Source organism: Anopheles gambiae, chromosome 2 (genome assembly GCF_943734735.2).
Source record: "Anopheles gambiae chromosome 2, idAnoGambNW_F1_1, whole genome shotgun sequence".
In the NCBI taxonomy this organism is placed as follows: domain Eukaryota; kingdom Metazoa; phylum Arthropoda; class Insecta; order Diptera; family Culicidae; genus Anopheles; species Anopheles gambiae.
In genome coordinates, this window is record NC_064601.1 from 75,519,247 (window position 1) to 75,542,563 (window position 23,317).

At 34.7% G+C, this 23,317-nt stretch overlaps 1 protein-coding gene across 39 annotated transcripts in view; it reads left to right on the plus strand.

Annotated features, from left to right (window-relative positions):
• LOC1275761 (CUGBP Elav-like family member 4) overlaps positions 1 to 9,805 on the plus strand; it is a 320,099-nt gene extending 310,294 nt beyond the window's left edge. For 38 of the 39 annotated variants that reach the window (XM_061648900.1, XM_061648908.1, XM_061648918.1 and 35 more), the window contains one exon: positions 69 to 9,805. The gene's annotated coding sequence lies outside the window, so the exon portion shown is untranslated. The remainder of the gene's footprint in view (positions 1 to 68) is intronic. The other variant, XM_061648898.1, reaches the window with a different exon arrangement.
• Positions 9,806 to 23,317: the final 13,512 nt, after the last annotated feature.

Here is a 23,317-nt window from a genome sequence, read left to right on the forward strand (position 1 = left end):
ACTGTGTCTGGATCATGGGAATTGTTGCGGAACACTGCACCACTCACGTACGTATTAAAACCACATAGCTGAAGCTTTAAAATATGAAGTTAATCCTTAGACAAATTTAATCTAATATCATCAATTATCAGTGCAGTTATGAATAGAAACAAACAAAAACAACTACAACCAATCGCTTAAAGTTAAATAATGAACTCACACAGACACACTACTTAAAAACAAAACATATGGAAAGGAGCAAACATTTACGCTACTCTATATATAAAGCAAAAACAAAAAAAAATCCTACATGAGAGAACAAAAAAATACACGATTACAAAGCTATACAACACTGTTGCAAAGTCAGTGACTTTTGTCTTACACAAAAAAAAACCGATGTACCAACTATACGCGCCCGCCAGCAACACACAACAGTCCGTGATGAAAAGAAGGGATGAAGTGTGAAATGAAAGTGCTTTTGGTGCGTACAGCACAACCGGCATCATCCAGCGGAGCCACAACAGTCAAGAAGGAGACAGCATATGACAGTGACTACACGATTGCAGCTGGAAATATGTAATGCAGCCGGTGGAAAAAGTACATTTGTTTTACCAAAAATGGAGGCTAGTCCAATGTTTGCCAACCAATGTCGTGGTTATAGGATAGGAGGAGTAAGTGAATTATCGTATACTTAAGTTTATCTATATCTAGATACAAATCAAAACTCTCTCGTAAAAGGAACCGAGTTCCCATCGATTAGCGATGTGGAACCAAGAAAACGTGTTTCATTCAGGTTCGGTAACAAAAATTCTCTAGCGCACACAATTTATTACATACATTAGGTTCACTTATGCAATTTTAATATGACACAATACACAGTTCAGCATTACAAGAACGTTATTAAATGCATCTTCAAACCAATAGTGAGGCTACAGCAAAGCGTATACTAATAACATTTTTCAGATAATCTATTAAACTTTGCTCATTTATGTACTCACATTTTTACGCTACTGATCATGTACTAAGAAACGTTAAATGCCCGTTCATTATACTAACAATGGAATTGTAAATAACGTGCCACAAGGTACTTTTTAATTGTCATTCTTGTTTTCTCGCTTTTCTAGTGCACATCTTAACCGCTATAATTCGACAAACGAAATTATATCAACTTTAGACCAAAACACTTTTATTTTGATTCACTAGCTGCATAGTAAATCTTTGTATCTAAGGAAAACTCATTAGCAGTGTTATTACAAATATATATAATGCTGTTACACTACTTGTTTCTTTCTTCTTTTACTCGCACAGTTTCGTGTGAAACTGCTCGTTTAGCAAAACATAAAAACGCATTCATCATAGTCTATAGGGCTCTAAGAGACAAATGGGATGGTACGGTTTGCTTTCTTTTCGTATAGGTTTCTAAAGTTTTTTCGACTGCTAAGGAATTCGAAGGAATACGGTGAAACTTACTTTGCCTATATGTTAATACATAAAAAGAGTGTTATTTGTTTCGATAGCTTCAAGCCCTAATCAACAACTAAAGCGTAAAATTTGCGACACAGGAATTAGTTTTATATAGTGCATTAGCAGTGTGGCAATAAGCCTCGATTAACAGCACTTAGCAATTATTCAACATATTGTTATGATTTGAGCCAACATATTAAGATGTAAATTATATTACTACGTTAAGTAATCATTTACGATCATTATCAACCCTTTTGAATGCAACAAACAGATGATGATTGCTTCCGCAAACCACATTTGTTATCGGATACATAACAATAATAATTTAATTAAAAAATATATATTTAAATCATTGATTTTTTTAAATAAAATTACATGGTTCTATCTCCTTAACATTTTTTTAAATAAGTTTAGTAAGACGTTTTACTTTATACTTCATAATTGAAGAAGTGCACATATATACGAAGAGTTTTTTTTGCGATCAAATCGACATTAAAATAAAGTTTTAAAATTTTCCGCAATGAAACAAATACAGTTAGCTCAATCCTATCCTGAATGTACGTGGATAACGTTACCAACGCTTTTTGTTTTGTAGCCCAGGTTTGCATCGTTTTACCTATTACAGTATTAATTTAAATTTGTATAAAAACACGTTCCTTTTGTCTATCGTGGCCCCGGCTTCGCTGTGCGTCTTTTTACTGAGACAAGCATGTATGAAGGGCATTATTGCAAAACACTGCACATTGCGTTTCCGTTTTATCACACTAGTCATTTTGTAGGCTAAGGTAATATCATCTTAAAAATCTACCCATGCCCGCCATCATTGAGCTTTGCGTTCGGTAGTTTGCATCCCTCCAGGGCCTGTGCCACCAGTAGCCAGGCTGGAAAGTCTAGTAATCGGATTCCTGCCTAAAATTTAAATAAAAACCAAAACGAACACTCGTACACAGATACATACACACACACACACGAAAATATTAGGGAATGTAGTAATATAGAAACAAACGATTAACTTCATGCATCAAAGATTTAAACTATAATATTTGAAACGAGAAAACGCACACGCGTGTGTGGGTTTGTGTGCGTGGTCAGCAGTAATTAACATAAAACCAACTCGTATTAGAGAAAATATTGAGAACCTACAGCTAAGCAAAGCCAAAAAGAAACAAACATATACACTCGTTTATCGAGAAGCGGTAACTCGTGTCATCGAATCCAGATATGGTTCGAGCAAGCTGCACGAATGACTACGATACATTATTTCTAACACAAAACAAAACTTTAACATTGAACAACATTAACACTAGTGCTAGATTTACGTAAAAACTAAACCAAACCAACCAATATTAACAATAAGTAGAGAGATAATAATTTTCCCTTCCTTCAGCAGCTATTTTCCGTTTTACGTTGTACTCTCCGGTGCAATAGCGATTTCTAATCGTTTTGTTTTGTTTCATTATGAACAGATTTTCTTAAACGCGATCAAGTAACCAGAATAAAACACCTTATTATGCATCATATTGAGCTTAATGGTTCGCGGCAAATCGTTAGAGCAGTTGAAATCATATACAAATGTCAGAGCACTATTGGTTGATAATTTGATACGATTGAATAATTTGTTCATCTCGTGAAGAATCCATATTTCACCGCACAAGTATACCAACTGAAATAAAATAAATCTCTTTGAACATGCCTCCAGGGACAGCAAAATTGAGGAATTTTCCGTACTTTTCATTAACTCCTGTTCATTACCCCGATTCACAATGATAAGAAAAAGTTATTGAAAACTTACTATTTACAGTTTTGTAAATTGCAGGTAGGGTTTTATGAACAGCTACAAAGTGAACACAAAAAAACTAAAAACATATTATTGTTAGATAAACCAACAAAATGGGCTGTGATTTCAAATTATGATTTGCAAACACTACAACCAGATACATAAAACCCTACTTAAACAAATGCTGCTGATGTTTGTTTTGTTTCTACTTATATATCGTAACAGTGCATTTGCTTTTCTTGTTTGTATCCCTCAATTATTAGCAATACTTGTGTTTAGTTAAATACTTTTTTCTACGGATTGTTTGCTTTTATTGACCATCGTCCCATAATAAAACAAATAATCATCACTATCCCTAAAGGTTTGCAGAAAGCATCTTATGCTAGAATGCATGCAGCAGCTCGAGTGGGACGAACAAACACATGATTATTAAATCCCGTGCACCTAATATGTAAAATCGGTCTTACCTTTGCCAAATTATTCAGAAAAGATTGCGAGATTAAGATCAAAAAGAGGTTACCGTTTGGTAGCACTTTTACCATCAACTAGACAAATTAAACAACAGTTCAACCTGTACATAGATGTAAAATCAATGCAGCCGTTTTTCTCTCACTCTACTCTACTTATATAAGTATTACTTACTGCAATCCCTCTTTAGCATACCTAGAGCGAGTCTAACTTATACGGCAGCCATTCTTAGGTGAACACGGACGCATTTACATTAGATGCGTCTAACTATGCATTGAAAGCCATATCAGTTACTGAAACTAAAAGTTTCATTTTCAATTGCTAGTAGGGAATGCGAAAAACAAAGAGCAGTTTGTCAATGTGCTACAAACAGCACGCCGACGTAACTCAACCCAGAGCCATATTGCCCGCGTTTTGTGCGTGAAGTTTAGTGTCAAGGATTCCTCCACAGGACAAAGCCATCGCTTACCCAACATTGCTAGATTAAAAAAATCACCACTCTAATCGCCCTTTCTATTTGATGCGAAACAAACGATAAAGTGAAAGTCCCCACATTATAGCAGAGCAAGTTAAAAACAAAGACTAGTCAAATAATTATTAAAAAGCAAGTAAGATCACCAATGAATCCACATATAAAATACTTGAACAGATAAATGAAAAAATACAAACACAAACAAAGTATGAATGAAAAAAATGGACTACAGCCCAACGAACGTGAACCCACCTTCTTCGAGAGAAAAAACTGTGAAACTTTTCCGTCAGGTTTGATTTTTCTCTCACCAATCTATATGTCTCTCTAGCCAGGGAACTTTCATTTGTATCCCTCCCTAAGCTGCCTCCCTGAAACTAAACGTAGTTAGTGTGTCCTCCCTTCTCAAGGTTATCTACATTTCCGCAAATCTCTGAATGTGTTATTTAGCTAACGATTACAGTAAAATTCGGTTGAACATATGATAACATAACAATTTTACCTTTCATTAAAGAATCATACTTTTATGCCTCCTTGTTTTCTTCACGCTTGAAAAATGGAATGATTTTTATGAATGTGGAATCACATGTTTCACATACAAATACAAGTTTGAAACAATTTTAACATCTATACATTGCATCTGTAAGATCCTTTAATACCTTTTTTCTCACAAAACATCTTATACCCAGAGTTTGTGACAAAATCTTGACTGGTAGATGGGAGTGACAAAGTAGCATCGTGCTAAGCGCAAAGCGAAGGTAATATTTAGTAGTAAGCAAAGATGGCGCAACATTATTACAGCATGTAGTAGCCACTATGAAATGATTTTTTTATTATCTGTAGGCCACGTTTAATGCCCAGTACACATAGTTTTGACGACAAAAGTAGGTGAATTAAACGCCCGTATCAAATCCGTACTGAAACTGTAGCTCAGTTAATAATATCCACGCGGGAAACTATCTTGTCCGAAAAAATAAAACCACTCTCATAAAATTTTAAAAATTTTAAGGGTTTACATTTTTGCTGTTCAAAAGCTACGCTTAATGTAACTAGTTTGTTTCATCGTATAGAAAACTCAAAGTATTTTTTCTTATGCACGTGATATGGGAAAAAACTCTCCAAATTACCTAGAAAATTACCGTTTTGGTTCTTTAAGTTTACTATGCAAAGAAATTTTTAAAATTATTTGCAAATTCTATTCAATTTCAATGTAGAGACAGCTTAACTTTAGCAAACAGGGATAATTCGATTCACTTACCAAAATCTATGCTCCACGCCTCCAACACGATAGTATACACATGAATCTATATATAAATATACATATATACACCAACATGCGTATATACACATATTTAGAAATAACATTATTATATACATTTACCGTGCAAAAAACGCGTGTACACACATACAAAAACAACACAACCACAAAAAATAACATAGAAAAACCACAAACCAAACAAAGTAGAAGTAAACGAAAATCACAAGTGAAACATTACAAACCAAATCACGAACCAAAGCTATGGTCGTCCTTTCTCCGGGTGGAGAAACTGGACACTGCAGACCCTAGCAAGACAAAAGAGAATGGATTACTACACCATTACGAGGAAAGTTATTTTAAGTCTTCAACTAGCTAAGAAACGATAAAGGAAGTGCGTAATGAAATAACAGTTGGAAAACAGATTGCGAGTGTATTTGTGTGTGTGCGAGCAGTGTGAGCACTGTTAATGGGATGCTCATTTTTTCACATGCAATCACCATTTGTAAAGGAACAAACACAGATCCTGGCAGGAGCGCACACTGATCACACACCCACGAATGAACCATTATCTTGTTTACCTATAACTAGAAATACAAATCTGTTTAAAACTATTTGCAAGAAAAACAATTCATGACAGATAAGAAACTATGTAAAAATCTAGGATACAGGGTATTTCTTGCAATTATTGAAAATAATGAGAAATTAAATACTAATAGGAGAAAAACGCATGTTGAATAGAACAGAAGGGAGAGATTAAAACATAACTTACATTTTTAAATACTATTACAAAACTTATTATTATTGCGAATTGAAAAACGTAAAAGTCATCATTATACATTTTTGCTAACATAATTCCTATCATTATTCTCTTTCACATAAACACACACACACACACATACACTCTCACACACACACAAACACGTACATTATTACCACGAAGACGGAATGGTTCAGTTAATCAACTCGATTTAAATTTTTAGAAGAAGGGTTCTACTGAAAAATGAAATAAATAACAAAACCATTTACACAACGCATTAATCCATACTATTCTATAAATTTAACGAACAACAAAACTCATTAAACATTTAACAACTAACACACTTAAATCGTGCGATCTTAAGTAATAGAGAAGCAAATAAAGCTCGATTGTTGAAACAAAAAAAGAAAACATAAACGTTTTTTAGATACGACCCTCCGACGAATTTTATTGCTCCTACTTTCTTCTTCTATTGTCTACTAGTGATTCATACGTTTTGATTCAGTAGCCTTTAGACGTTCATGCCTGTGAATAATAGTCACAAAAAGGGAAAACGATATGATGTTTAAAGAAATTAGTTTTGTGATATGAATATTTATAAAGAATAATAATAGTACTATTAAAATGATACTTAAAATAACAAACCCGAAACATCTTTATGAATTTGCTAATGGAAAAGAAACACAGGAAAAATGAAAAACAAAGTAGATTTGACAACAGGTCGTAGGCAGGTCGTCTACCGGTATAGAAAGGAACAGATGAAGAAAAAGTGCAAGCGGATGAGGATGGGAAGAACATGCTAGTACACAATAAAATGTGGATGGATTTACATTTTATTATAGCAACACAAACACTCTAAACACTTATCAAGAGCGATATACTTACATCAGAGATTTATTTATTTCAAATCGAATCGCCAGTTAAAGTATTTATTTCAGCGAATGCCAGTATTGTCAAGTTTTGAAAGGAGCAACATCTTCGAGCAAACATCGGAGTTGTAGCCCTTTTCATAAGAACATTTACCATTGGCATTAGTAAATTATTTTTTATTTTATTTTTTTTCAAAATGTTAGCAGTAATATTGCAGAAAACAAATCAGCGCTCAATAATGGATCACCTATATGCGACGAATTGGTAAGAGAGATGGTGTATTTTTTTCTAACCAAAGACCAGTCAACGCTCAGGATGATCCGGTGCGTTAGGCTATTGTTGGTTATTGTCACACATCTGTTGCTACTTCATGGGGCTTATTAGTACCATGAGGAATAATTTTCGATGTGATTCAATATGTTTGTTCATGAAAAACAGCTTCAAATGACTTTAGTAGTATCAGTTTCTTTAACACCTTTATCAACGTTAGACTTACGAACACAACAATGCTACAGTTCACAAAAGACCGATAATACGCAACTAGATCCTGTTAGCTCGTAGGCAGCCAATGCAGTGATGGTGCATCACGTTTAAAGTTTAATATCAATCAAAGAAAAGCCAAAAGCGAGCAGAAAAGAAAATGCCCATTTACTAGAGAGGGAGTGTGTTGTCTGCTGAACTCCGATGCGTAGCACCATAACAAGTAAAAATAAGAAGGTGCAAAAGATGAAAAAGAAATATATATACCATATATACAAAGAAATTCTTTAAAATTTCACTTAAAAAAATAACACAATGTGGAGACACCTGTACATTGCGAAATTTAACGCTTTGAAAACGAAACAAAAAATATATATGAATGATAATTTAGTATATTTAGTATAACAAAGATCGTACACGATAACCCTTAGAAGCAAAGCCGCAAATTCATAAGTTGTCTCGTGAGAAGCCTAACCTAGCGATGGGAATGAGAAGGTTCACAGAGAAATAAGAAACGGTGGAAAAGGCGAAGAAGGAGAAGAGTACCAACACATACGGTTAATACTGGAAAGCAAACAAACAAAAATCTTATTAAATTAAACCAAATTTTTAGACAAATTTACTTTGTTTTCTTTCTCCTAACATTGAGAAAAGGACAACTTGTGGTGGAGTTTAAACATCTGATAATCGTTGACAATTTCACCAACTTTCACCTGCACGAGACTATAAAAACCATCCATTATCCTCAAGTGTAGGTAATGCACACTGCTTCGGTTCGCATTGACATCTCGTTTATCGTTCATTTTCTTATAATCTTGATTTATATGTTAAGTAAAATGTTCTGGAGGAATTGGAAAATTTGGCTTAATCGTTCATACCATATCAAACATATTACTAAGTAATCGATCGTTTCTTCGACGAAACTACGGTAAATGTGTCATGGTGGCAGAGAGAAGTTTGTTTCATAACTTATTGTGGTATTTTAATTTCAGTTTTTAATTCAGTTTTTAAATGTGATATGAGTGTTATAAAAAGCAAACATGCAACATCTAAAGAACGCACAAGAATTATAAGTACAATAAATGTTTTGTAAGGTTATATACAACGTAAAGTTTGTTTGGAGCAGATGTTTTAAGTCATAGCATGTACCTAAAAACAGCAAAACAGAAATGGAATCACATTTTATTGTTTCATTAACAATTGTGAAATGTTCAACGCAAAATATATGATTTAGTACTGAAAATTTGTTAAATGGTGCTTTTTTGTTCAAACATTTAACATGAAGTACATTTAAAAACGTCTTTGTTTCATTTAACTGATGAAAACATGAATGCAAAGATAGACAACCGAACAACCGAATAAGAAGAGAAAATAAGCAAGAGTAGACACAAAATAATTAATGGGAAACTTTAATTATTACGACAATATGGTATTATAATAAAATAATATAAAGAACATTGAAATGAAGCCTTAAACCATGTATATGCTACATTAAAAGCCGACTGTGCACGACTTAATTAAAAGATGAAACGAAACTTATCCAAAGCAGCAACATTTGCATACACACATACACGTGCGCTTTCAAAGAACCACTTACACTTTCACCATCACACTCACACATCAAGTGGGAATGGGAAACCAACCGATAGTTACAAGTGGAGTCATCGAAAGCACCATTAAGACTCCGCAGTCGTTTCTCTATCTAATTCTAAACCCATGTAAATTCACCACCACCACGACCCACAAACAAAACATCAACAACATCACCAACAACTACTACTACGACCATATTGAATGGTTTCAATCAAAGAATTTTCTCTTTAAAACTTTAAAACGAATTATAAGACAAATTGCACTGCTGTAATGCAGCGGAACAAAACGAACAAAGCTGCAGTAGTGCCGTGCATTGGGCACTGGAGGGGCACAACTTTAAAACAAACACAAATATCCTAAACACTACTATTATAAAGGTATCATTCATTATTCTCTCTCCCTCTCTATCTCTCTCTTCCTCTCTATATCTTTGCGATTCGCAAAATTTGCGTAAGATAACGGTAGCACAGGGATCGACTGTTACTATTAATTTAAATTATGAAGCCGGATGAATGCTATTCGTTTGGGACATTTATTAATCTTACATGATGGAGTGTCTCGAATGTACTGAAACTACTTTAGCGATTGTATCATACTGGTTGCAACTTTATCTAATTCATTTTTTTATATTCCAAGCTAGACCGTCGAGTGCATTTTGCTTTTCTGTTTTTTTTTTGTTTTTTTTTTTTTGAAAACATAACACACAATATTCGTCTGTTAATACTGCTTCTACCTTCCGTAGTGTACATTTGGATACATTTGATAAACTACCCCAAAACTTGCAGAATCATCTCATTTAAATGAGAAAATTTGTTTGTTGGCCAACACAATTAGTACACTTTTTTCACAACTGAATCTGAAAAACCAAATCTGATTTTTAATCAAACTAAAACTGAAGAGAAGCTAAAACAAACATGAAAAGCAGCTGAAATGCGAAAAGCCAGAGGTATCCGCGAAAGGCATATACATAAATATATATTTATAATGGATAAGAATTATTTATATCGAAAATCATACAGAGCGGTAAAAATAATACACCGATACTCACACAAAACACATTACAGTGTGAACCTAGACGAACAGCATCAAACATGAACTAAATCTTAAGTACAACAGTATTAGATATTCTAATGGCAAGTTCAGCTAGCAAAAATGGAACGATAGAGGTATTTGGTTTTGGTTTCCTCCTAACAATCCTGCTGGTAGCTACGTTTTGAGAGCAGTCAAATGATGTCCCGTCTCTCAACATCATAGAGTGATTACTGCAGTGATTGCTTAACAAGATTCACCACGTATTAGTAGAATTGAAAAGGGAATGAATAAAAAAATAACAACAAAAACCAATTTGCTAAAACTGTAGAAAATGCATACACAAACACATGATCTCTCAAGGTAATGCGACACGATGCTAAACTAAACCATATCAATCAGGTACTAAAACTAACAGAACTAGAGAAAAAACGGAAAAAGGTGCAATATAAGCAGCCAGGTCAAGATCCCACGTGCTACATTTGAAAATTAAATGTACATTTTATTCACCACACGCAATTCGAAAAGGGTGGTGTAACATGTGTCAGAATCTGCGAAGTTCAGTTTTTGTAAGCTTTAGTTTATTCAAAAAACGGCAGTAACGAATTGCTTGACTTTTGTTTCAAAAGTTAGAAAGAGAGTAATGCCATACAGGCGGAAACTTAATTTTGTAATTTTTATTCTGGCAACTATTCTTCTACACTTGCACCCTTCACTAATTCATTCATAGCTACCAAGCTTAAAGTACTTCATGAAACAGTCACCTAGACAAAATAACAAAATAAAATGGGATTGTTGAGCTATATTTCAAAGAATCCCTATAAATATAATGCTTTTAGACAAGTATATACAATCGTACAAGAACGCAAACCACGAAAAACAATTCTATGAGAAAACACAATAATTGAATAAAGTACATACACCTCTTTTATTTAATGTTAACCAATTGACTAACTAACTAAAAAACTACTGCACTTTTAAGTTTTTTTAAATAAACTTAATAAACAGTCAAGGTTATGCACAGTATGAAAGTACATATTCGATTAAAAGCATACTTAAAAGAGAAGATTAACCGTTGGCCTTTTACCACACATTTCGCACTGTGTTATCTTTGTTGTGGCGAAACCTGTGGAAGCTAAAAACAAAATTTGATAAAACGGATAGAGAATTTGGTTATTAAACGGTTGATACCTTTTCGTGAGAAATACTTGAATATTTTATAAAATTGATTACAAATCTCTGCAATCCTGCAAAGAATTCACTTCATTAACTACAAAACTCACATGCACACAAACACTTATACAAGAAGAATTCTAGAAATAGCTATGTACGATTTTCATTACACAAAACATTCTATTTTACTTCCATCTCGTTCATAGTGTTATAATCAGCTTTATTTTCATTTGTTAATAAATAGCTTAGATTAGAAGCTAAACCATATAGAGTCGAACGCTCGCGAAACAAAGCATCATGCAGGGCCCGTTTAGGTGACATCAGTAAATGCCAAAATCAGTTAGTAAGAATAATGAAACACGTATAAGTCTGTGGAACAAGGATGCTCGCCGTGACGTTTTCAGATTAACGCACTTTGGCGAAGCATACCATTGATTCGCATTACAGTGAGTAGCGGAAGGGTTAGCAAACATTTCGACTGAGGTCTATGAACTACGTATAAGCAACCAGCAAAAACGAATGAATAATTAAGTGGTAAAACAACACGCGAGAACTGATGCCGGTGCAAGAAGTATTAAGATGATTTAACAAGAAATAAAAACTAAACCTTGCACTGTCAATCACGGGGGAAGTAAATACTTACTAACATGCAGAAGGAAGAATCTAATGGCGCAAATAGTGCAGCACATACTTTATAGTATGCCACATGTCCTTGATATTGAACATTTGCAAAACTGCTGCTAAAAGCTAACAGAAGAATGAAATGAACAAGAACGGATTACAATACTAAACAAGCTACACTAGCGTGAAGGACACGCGTCTTTATGAAATTACTTGCATTCTAATTAGTGAATTTAATGGGACAAGTAGAGGAATAAATGCTGTAACAAAACAACTTTAAAAGATGGTGAATTACACAAAAGTATTTAAGTACTTATTATCAATTACTTATTACTACGAGATAAATACACAGCAACCAACCACAACAAAACCCAAAACTCAATAAAATTAAAACAAAAACCATGCTCTTACTAAATTACAACTCAACTGCAGATACAGCAAAAAGCATTGACACAGTAAAAGAAAGGCGCAACATATTTGCAATGCGATACATGCTTAATAATATACACGTCACACCTTCTTTTTGTTGCAACACTCACTCATTCAGCAAACCATGATTAGTGTGGTTGTACTACAAAAGTGAACAAACTAAGTCTAACTATGATTATTATTAGTATATTTATTGCTAACATCACTACACTAGAAAATAAACAGGTAAGAAGTGAACATAACCGTTCGAGGTATAGTTGGTGAAAACTGATATAACGCGAAAAAGCTAGACAAAAAGTGCAGGACATAGCCAACAACAAAAGAAAAAGGAATAACACGGATCATTAAAATATTTTGTAGTTAAGAGGACCCACTTAACGCATGTGTTGATCAGTGTCATCGAGTTGTCACTGATAGACATTCACTAAACGCGGTAATGCTAGAAGTATAAGAGGAATTTACAGGATAGCTGCCTGATAGTCTAGGACTACTACTATGAGAGAAAAAAAAACAAACACAAAACAGGAACAGTAATGTTTGTTTTCTTTTTTTGCATTTGCAGCTGATTTATGAAAGTAACGAAAGAAAACAATATAAAACAAAAACAAAAAAAGCAAAATATATTCTATAGTAACAAGTAGAAACTCTTAGGAAAGTAACACAACAAAACAAGAAGAAAATGTCCATTGCAAAATGCTAACAGCGACAATTCGTTACGATTGTCTTCGATGATCAGAAAAATTATTATATATAAAAAGAAAAAAAAAACATATTATCTTTATAACAAAGAAAATTAACAAAATAAAAGTTAAAAATACACTTTTAAAATTTGGACTATCATTCCATGGCCAAAATACATCCGAAACAAATTTAGACAAAAAAAAGCTGGAAATGGTAATGGTAAGACTATGTGTATGAGAAAAACTTCTGTCTGTAGAAAACTTTATTTTCAAACAGTTGTGTTTAACATGTTTTCATTCTCGAATGTCCTTCGTTGTAAATCTCAATCTCAACCAAACTCAACAACATTTACAACCAAAACATCTCCCCTCTCCTTAAGGCGCATCGTTAAACTGTCTCATGAATTACACGCCAATATCAAATGCGGTTGTTGTGCCAAATAAGATGAATTCAATAATAACGTAAGACTCTTTCGATTCTAAATGTCAAAAACACTGACCTGATTTCATGTTAATGGTACAACATGCAGTGTAGTTGCTGTAACTCAAACCTATTTCACGTAATCACAAGTTGATAGTATTGAATAATTAGTGAATATCTGTTAAGTGAAGCCGTCTTCTTATTCTTATATTGCCTTTATTATTATAATTGATTAGGTGCAACTTCTTTGATATAATAAAATATATGCATTTTTTTAATAGCAGGTAGTAGATTCTTTATAAAATTTATTTTAAAAATACTTAAGGGAAAGCTAATACAACCATTTTTATTGTCTTATTTCAGAGACATGGTTTAAAACAAGAAACCAGAGTTTTAGTACAAATTACATCAATAGCTATGAATGCCAACATGTTGTACGTGTTTCATTGCATCCGGATTGAAATATCACCGGGTATTTCCTAAATCCAGATTTATGGCATAACGCTTGTCTAGCCCTTAATTGTATATCATTTTCCCATAAATTAACAGTTTAATCTCACCAAGCAACTGCCATTACAGTAGTAGAATGCAGCTGTAGAAGTGTGCTTTGGTGCGCCGGACACGTACAGATACATACAAAAAACCAGTGCATAGCGCATTCGAAATCCCCGAACACGGTCAAACAATGTGACAAACGTGTCAAACGACACCCCCAGCGAATCAACTTCGAGGCTTTAACGTTCAGTCATTTTTTCAGAGCACCGCTAGGCTCCTCGGATAGAGCGGAAAACGGAATGCCTGATAGCCTGGGCGACGATTTTACCACCTAGGGCAGCTTTATAAAATTTAAAATCAATTACACTGACTGAAATTTTCATCGCACCAATTAATTTATATTGCTTCGTCGCTTTGGGCAACATTGTTTTGAGAGCAATTGTTTCATATTTCACCCTCGACTCCCTGGAGCGTCGTGCGATGACCAATAGCAGAGTGCGTCAAGTCCTGTAACACCTCGCTACTGGCAATGAGAGTCTGTTAGCATTCAGGTGCTCGACAGCGGTTGCATTTTTCTCATTAAATCATAATGACATTTTCAGGGCTCAACCAGTGCACTACAACCACCGACTAGGGTAAATACCCCTCTCAGCATGACATGGGTAAAAACACCTCCATTAAAAGAAGGATTCTGTTTTCCACCACAAATACCAACGATGTCATGCATAGTTTGACACGTGCGATGATGCAAGTAGCAGATTTTTTTACGAAATGCCTGGCTTACATGTGGAAAACCAACAAATTCACCACAACCAATCTGCCATGGTAGCTGACAATAAAGTAGCTGTCAAAACTTGCATGAGCCCAAACAACGTGTGGCCTAGGGTGAAATGCAAAAAAATAAATACATATCTATAATATCACATTGCTACTGCCCAGGTGCCTGTCAAAATGGTTCAATATTGGTGACAAGCCATGGCAATGCTAAGCTACCTGTCTGTGTCGTGGCTGGCAGAGTATGGGAACCAATCAATCCAAGCAATAGTTCAAGACTGTTGTGCAATCCTGTGATTTGCATATCATACGTTCTTTGCACTTATTTGACACATTTCATTCAAATAATCTTGTTCATTATATCAGTAAATTATGCTTGAAAACATACATTTGATTAGAAATATACAATTTAAAGGAATCTTAATGTATCTTGGTGAGAAAAGGTTAAGTAATACGTTCTAGCTCACAACATTTTTTTTTATTCAGGAGTAACGGTCCAAAAAAGCCGTATTGCTTAAAGCTCACAACATTTATATACAGATAAATTTAAAATCGAGAATCATTCTTGGAGTAAACGGGAAGATGCCCCATAACCATAAACAGCGTGGATAAATCGTAGGGAAAGGGATATGGGGAGGGGAAGGGTTTCCACATGACTAGTATGACTAAATGTACATCAAAAAGTAATCAAAAACAACAGAAGTATAAATCAATATTCTTACACGATTTTTGTGCTGGACATAGTGCTGAATATAGTTTTTCTATGACTAAAAGTTTGGAGGGAGCTGGCAAGTAAATTAGGAATATTTCTTGGCTTTCTCAGTCCACTCCCTCTGAATTTCACGACAGCTCTCGGAATGGTTTTTATAAAACGATAGCGCCTGTTTATACACTTACTGGTTTTTTCTTTTTATTATCAAAAAGCATATTATTTTATTTTTTGATCACTTAGTAAATTTTATTCATTGTACTTGTAGTTTTAATTGCATTAGAACTTCGGATCTATAATGAGTCTGTGATACCTAGAGGGTAATTATTTGAAACAAATAGATAGAAACAAATATTATAGAATACAGCACAGCGAGGAATGTGATTTATTTGTTCTTCACAATATTTTTTCTCGAATAAAAGCGAACTTCCAAAGACTTCTACCAACATATAAACATTCGATTAAATGTATGTGGTGCAAATCCATTTTTTTCTATTGGGGAAAGTCGTTGCAATATTAGTAAATGATACAAACAAACCACAATTATCTCAAAATAAAAGCAATGCGTGTGTTTTTCTTTGTGTAAATTTTTACTCTTTGTGAGCATCACATAACTGGATCGAAAATAATCCACATCCATGTCATGTATATGAGACAGCGTTCGATATATTAAGCCTGCCGTTTTGAATGGGATTGCATACAGCAATGAGGGTTTAATAAATATATCTCGCATTCCCGAAATTATGTTCATTACTTAACTAGAACCCGACGAGTCATCAAATAAAACACAACAACAACATAACTCATAGTACGCGTAACAATTTTTCTAATTTTTTTTTTCATTTAGAATTTTACAGAGGATCTAAAATTTAGTGTATTCATTATTTCTATGTACAGTCATTATTTCTAACACAGGACAAGGACTTTTAGACATTTTTGTTTGCATCTATAATTAAAAAATCTCAACCCAGACTTCTTTCGATATCTCATATCTCATTATTAGAAAAAAAAATATTTCAAACGATTTGTATAAATAGTGAGTTACATGTCATCTGAAAATTAAACTAAGTAATTGATGTCACCATACGTGATAAATTTATAATGCCATTTTTTTTAAATAAATCTTTTCAGCATGTGTTTTTTTAAGAGGAACATTTCAAACAGGCCATTTGTTCCAGAACTTTGAACTTTGATGTTTCTTTTCTCTGTATTTAAACACAGTTGCTACAATAGCAGAGTTTAAGTATAGATTACAACCAGGTACGCTATTGTCAAACATAATCATTTAATGTTGCAGTGATTTGAAAACTGTAGAATACGTTATGCTTCTTTGTTGTTGATTTATTTTATAATAATAATAATAATTCTTCACTCAGTTTACTTTAATAGTCTCTGTTCTGCCCGATTGATAGACTGCTATTAGTCAACACATGAACATACTTCACGTATGGTAATATAGGTGAGCCGACCGACTAAAGTGTAACGCTTTTTCATTTATTGAGTTGTATTGCATTCATTATTAATAAATTATTTTTAATTAATACAAAACATTTTCAATATTGGTCAGATTATACCCAAAAATAAGGGATACTTAATCGTAATTTCATATGTAGTTTTATAATTTCATTATTATACACAGTGAATACACATTTGTGTTTTGTTAATGGACTAAAGACAATATGCACATTTTCAAATTGAAATCGTAACAAATCTTAAAGGAATCGAGGAGTAATTCAAAACCTATAGTTCCGAAATCAAAGGTCTGGGAGTCACCTAGCTCAAGAAAAAAAAGACACAAACATTCGCCAAATGGAGAGTGCTGCATAGATTTCGCAATTCATAAAAGTAATCACCTTCTTCATCTTATATACATTTCATCTGTCTTGCTCTTAGAAGAACCCCGCGATTCTTCTCGTCCCTCGGCTCTAAGAATAACGTGAGGCACACACACACACCGACACACTTACATAGAACTATACTCTGACGCATCTGCAGAACAATGGCCGGCAATGGATTAACAGTGATCTATGCTCACAATAAATTTGCCTGGAATTAATTACAGTAAAACTTAAAATAATTAATTGTTGATCTTTTGCTCTATCGCTCTTTCCTGTACAGAATCAGCCAAGCACTTGCAGGGCAACAGCCGATTCTTAACAAAAGCACAGTGCCGCTTCCACAGTCCGGCTACATATCTTTTCAAGGATCGACTAAAAAGGATTTAAGGAGTTTCGATAAGAATTTTTGCTCACGAAACACGTCTGCATCAGGCACGTTCCAAAGCAAAGTGTCAAATTGTTCCACCGTTGCAAGTAATTACAGTCATTTATTGCACCGAATGGTTGCACATTGGCAATGAATTTGATTATGAAGAAGGCGATGGTATAACTGAATTGGAAAATTTACTGAGGTTATATTGAAATTAAACGCTTTTAAAAAGACTACACTATTTTGTGCGGTTTACAAAAAAAAATACTGCACAATATTAAAAATTGCTTTGAGCAAATCCATTAAGCAGTGTAATTACGTTGCTTGTAACAAAATCTAAACTTTATCCCTTCCAAGAACTAAACCATCCTCCATTAAAAGCTACAAACTACGATAGCAAAGCAAAAAGCACATCTTGGCTGCTGTTGTATCCCTCATGGACATGGTCGTTTTTACAAGTGAAGAAAGTGTCCTGCCAGCGAAACTCCTGTCAGCTAGCTTCATCATTGCCCACAAAAGCCCTCCGGTTTATCCTGCCGCCGTACCTATCCGTATGACCCGTGTCCTATCTCCAACACCGGGAAGATGCTGTTTATTTTACACTGAAAGAGAGTCAAAATGACATTTTCATTAAACCTTCGTGCAACCTCGATCCAGTTCCATCCCAACCGTGTAGATGTGTCCGTGTGGTCGGGCGTGTCCAGTATTTGTTGCCAGTAAGCGTGCCGGGGCAGTGTACTGTTTTTCTAGCAAAGACTAATGAAAACATTGTCGATTGTGTTTTTCTGGAAATAATTGGATTTTTCGGCAGCAACACACACACTCTAGACAATGAATGGATCTGTATATGTTCGAATGTGCGCGAGCAATGTGTGCATGTATGTACACTGTTACAATGAGTTCCGGTACATCGGTGGGTTTCCGATGCATCCAAATGTCTCAGATTGACCACTGTCCTTGGATGATGCTTGCTACCATTTCGCATGAGTGCACAAAGGAATAATACAAGTATGTGTGTCTCTGAAACTGTGCTCGCTTAATTTCAAACCAGACACATGCTCGAGATTTTAGTGTCAGAATAGCATCAATGCGATGGTCAGTTTTGTGCTGCCAATCCTTCGCTCAAAAATTCTTCCATCATGATCCATGGCCATCATTGGCTCTAGACATGTAACACGCTGAGTCTTCATTCATTCAACTGCTAAATTGTTTAGTTACAGCTTTATTGCTCCCGAAAGGAAATAGTTTTCTTCGATCGTACTACAACAGCTTGCGGGAAGCCTGACCACCACTGTTTTACAGAAAACTATCTTTCTTTCCAAAAGTGCGCAGCATCCTGTAACGAATGATAACGATAACAGTTCATGGAGACCACTTAATCTTGGCTCATGAACTTGCAAACGCGCTTCGTGTTTTGGACGTTGGATAACGCGATCAAATTATAGAATAGATTGTAAACCACATCTCGCCATAAGTTTTAAGAACATTGGATAACATGTTTGTCATAAACTACACAATGAACATAAAACATTCCCCGGATTCCACGGAAGAAAGTAAACAACAAAGTTGCTTTAGGACTTGCACCGGTTGCATATGTAACTTTAGTGCTTTGCTTTCCAAAATGGGGCTTGCCATCAAGTAGATCATCAAATATAATATAACCGGTACACATTTTAGAATAATAACTACTTTTATAAGATACAGATATTTGACACGTTTGACTATCGATAAATTAATATTCTATATACAGGGTTTCGAATCATATAATGGACTACTTAATCCACTCAGTGGAATGTTTGAAATGGTAAGGGGATATTTGCAACGTTGCTATGGAGGTTTACAGGCATATAGGGGAATCTGTCAAACACTTAGGAGAAGTGTGCAAAACAGCTATGGAGTTTTGCCACCGACAAACCGACGTGACACTGGCGTTACAAAAGTGTCCCACACGAAAGTACTGTCATTTGTATGTGAGGCGATCACTTCTGTCAAAGTAAGCTCTGTTCACTGCTGCTTCGATGTAAACAACTTTTCCAAGTACAAACGGCGGAGGAAGTGTTAGGCAAGATTTTGTGAGAATTTTTGGACAAAACACCCAGGAAAATCATTTTATAAGTTTCCAAATCAATGCAAAAGATGTGAGAAGTGAATAAAACAATGCGCATTGGAATTTACGGAGAAAAATAAAAAGGGGTTTTAGCAGTTCCTCCTTTGTGTCAGTGTAGTAAGCGAATCATTATAGAGATGGCGCTAGTGTTTAACGTATTTTCATTTGAAATAAGGAGACAACTTTTGAAGCTAATTTTCAAAGTCTATATCAAAGTCTATATAATATAAAGGTCGAGTCGTCCAGAACATTTGATCAAAAAGCGTGGGAAAGTTTTGACAGCTGGATGAAAAAGCTTCAATAGTTTCATCGTAGCATACATTGAGGTTTTAGTTGTTGTGCATGCAGTGGTCTGAAAGCATTTTCGGCCATTTTTACATCGTTTGTTTGTAATATTGTACTTTAAAAAGTTGACGAATATCAAGAAAAGATAGAATTATAGTGAAATTATCAATTACAACAAGATCAGTGCCCGAAATTACGACGAAATCTTGTGCAGCTCAAGAGGGTCAAAGCTAAGAGGCCAGATTTCTGATTGTGGTCATTTTTAAGTGATGAATTACTGAAAAAACTACTCCATGCCACGTTCATGAGAAATAAATGTATAGTTAAACTAAGTTTTGAGCACAAAATGCTCAATTAGCCCTAAAAAGTGTATGGTTGTTTGGAATCGTTTGTGAACGCTTTTTCATCTAACTGTCAAAAATAAGCTTTCAAAATGGTGGACCAAAATCGAGCTATGCATCGACCTCTGTATTATATGGACTTTGGTCTATATAATACCGAGGTCGATGCATAGCTCGATTTTGGTCCACCATTTTGAAAGCTTGTTTTTGACAGTTAGATGAAAAAGTTTGTGAACGATTCCACACAACCAAAAACTTTTTAGGGCCAATTGTGCTTTTTCTGCGCAAAATCTATTGAAACAATACATTTCCTTCTCATTAACGTGGCATGGAGTAGTTTTTTCACTAATTCATCAGCAAAAAACGACCAAAATCCGGAAACAAGCCTATTAGCTTTGGTCCTCTTGAGCTACACATGATTTTGTCCTAATTTTTTACACTGATCTTGTTACAATCAATAATTGTACTATAATTCAATCTTTTCTTGATATTCGTCAACTTTTTTAAGTACAATATTACGAGCAAACGATGTAAAAATGACCGAAAATACATTCAGACCACTGAATGCACAACAACTAAAACCTCAATGTATGCTACGATGAAACTATTGAAGCTTTTTCATACAGCTGTCAAAACTTCCCCCCAGCCTTAAGAATCCTCATATTTAAATACATCAGAAAATGTTGACGATGTGAAGAAATACAAGAATTGAATGTTGGATCGCATAGGACGTAGGAAACAGTTACATAGTGAGTAGTTATTAGGCATAAATTTTATTACGGATTAATTACAATTTCTTCCTAAGGATGCTAAAACATGTGTTTAATCACTCCAAACTCGTAAATCATCACGCGGTGCTTTTTGAAAAAATCTAGGTTTAATTTCTACAGCGCTAAAACCAAGCGCTCCATAGCTGGATGCAAAACTCCATAGCTGTTTTGCACACTTCTCCTAAGTGTTTGATAGATTCCCCTATATGCCTGTAAACCTCCATAGCAACGTTGCAAACATCCCCTTACTATTTCAAATATTCCACCGAGTGGATTAAGTAGTCCATTATATGATTCGAAACCCTGTAAACAGATTGCTACTTATTAAATCAAGAAGAACGACCAGATTGCTTCGTAGTTTTCATGTGAGCTTACATCGCTATGTTGAATATTTTTATGCATATTGTGAATGAGAACTAAAACAAAACAATCCGCATTAGAAAGCGATGAATTTTAAAAATTGAGAATAAATCACTGCAAAATGACAAATCAAACGTAAATGTTATTATACCTGGCAAAATAACGAAATGCATAGATAAACCATTATCCAATTTTGTTATCATAAAAACGTGCTCTCTCGAATCCACACACAGCCTATACAATCGTAAACTTTGTGACACTATTACCTGTTTCATCTATGTGCGTCCGCAACCTAAATACACAACCATCGCTCGGACTGCAGAAGTCACGGAGAAAAATTAACCAATTTGTTGCCGAACGTTGCCGCTCGGTCGTTGCTAAGATTACGAAAGGCAGTGTAATAAATTTTCTTATTTCACCTCACACGAAACCCCTGGACCCGGTACCACGATACCAGACCAACTCAAAACCAGAGGAAAGAGAGCAAACAGTCCAGCCTTCCAAGTTTGTGTCGACCAAAGTACACAGCGAACGAAGAAGATTAAAAGTAATGGTTTAATATAATAGCAAAGTTTATACTTAATTACCGACGGTGGTCACCGGAAAAGCTCTTAGTGCAACTGACCGCACGGAAATCACTGGAATACTTCTTTTTCCGCTTTCACTTCCACAAGGACACGATGGGATGGAAGAGACGTAGCTTCCCTTGTTTCTGGATCTCTTTCCCTCTTTCAGGGCTGAGCGGGCATGCCAATTTGTGAGGTCCTTTATTAAATTTTTGGTTTTATACCACGACAGTTCCCGTGACGTCCCGGGCGTTTATGTTCTGTCATAAGAATGTTATGAAATCGTAAAACACGATCATCAAATATCATAGCCCTTCAACGGCTTGGGGATCCTTTTGATGAAAAAGAGATGAGATTTGCTCCATCTCTTAAAGAGGGCGTTGCTACTTTTTCGGTAGTTTTAATTGATCATTTAATCCATTCCGTTGCAACACCGGTATTACCAATTAATGAGCCCATATTGCATCGCCGCGTTTGTAGCGCGTTTGGTGGATTTTATTGTACGGCACCTTTTACCAGGGAGCTTATGTCACGTCCCCATCAACTATATGGTCACATTTCACGACGAAGATACTTGTGGCGGTAGAACAAGACCCACCGACCGATGAAACCGGAGACAATCATTTACGCTTCAAGCTGCAATACAAAGGAAAGTAAAACGCAGATGTTCATTATGACTCAATAAAATGGCACAAAATATTGGCATTAGTTTCATTTTTCCACGCACCAGAGGCAGACCTTCTGAAGAATAAAAGATTCTAGGAATTGTTTCAATATGCAATTTATTGCCTTTGAAAATATTCTGTGGCAGCAAACATACAAGTTTCATGATGCTACTCGTCACTCATCACGAATAATTTAATAGTATTTCAAGGTGACAAGAAATATAAATGCAACATATGCGAGTCAAGTGATCCACAGTTTTAGATGTAGGGTAATATTCTTTTAGTAAAATACGAGGTAGTCATCAAAATATAGAGTCTCTTTTCTTTAGAGCTTTATTTTTCTTAATCATTAAAATTTTTTAATTATTTAAGTATTACGTATCTACGATATAAAGAAACGAGAATTTTAACAAGAAACGAGAATTTTTTGCATAATAAATTATCTTTTCCTAGCTTCTTGATTTCTACAAATATTTGTCAGTTATCTTAATGTCACATTATAAAATCTTTTAAAATTAAAATAAATATTTCATAATGTAATTTCATAAAACTAAAAAATTAAATTGATA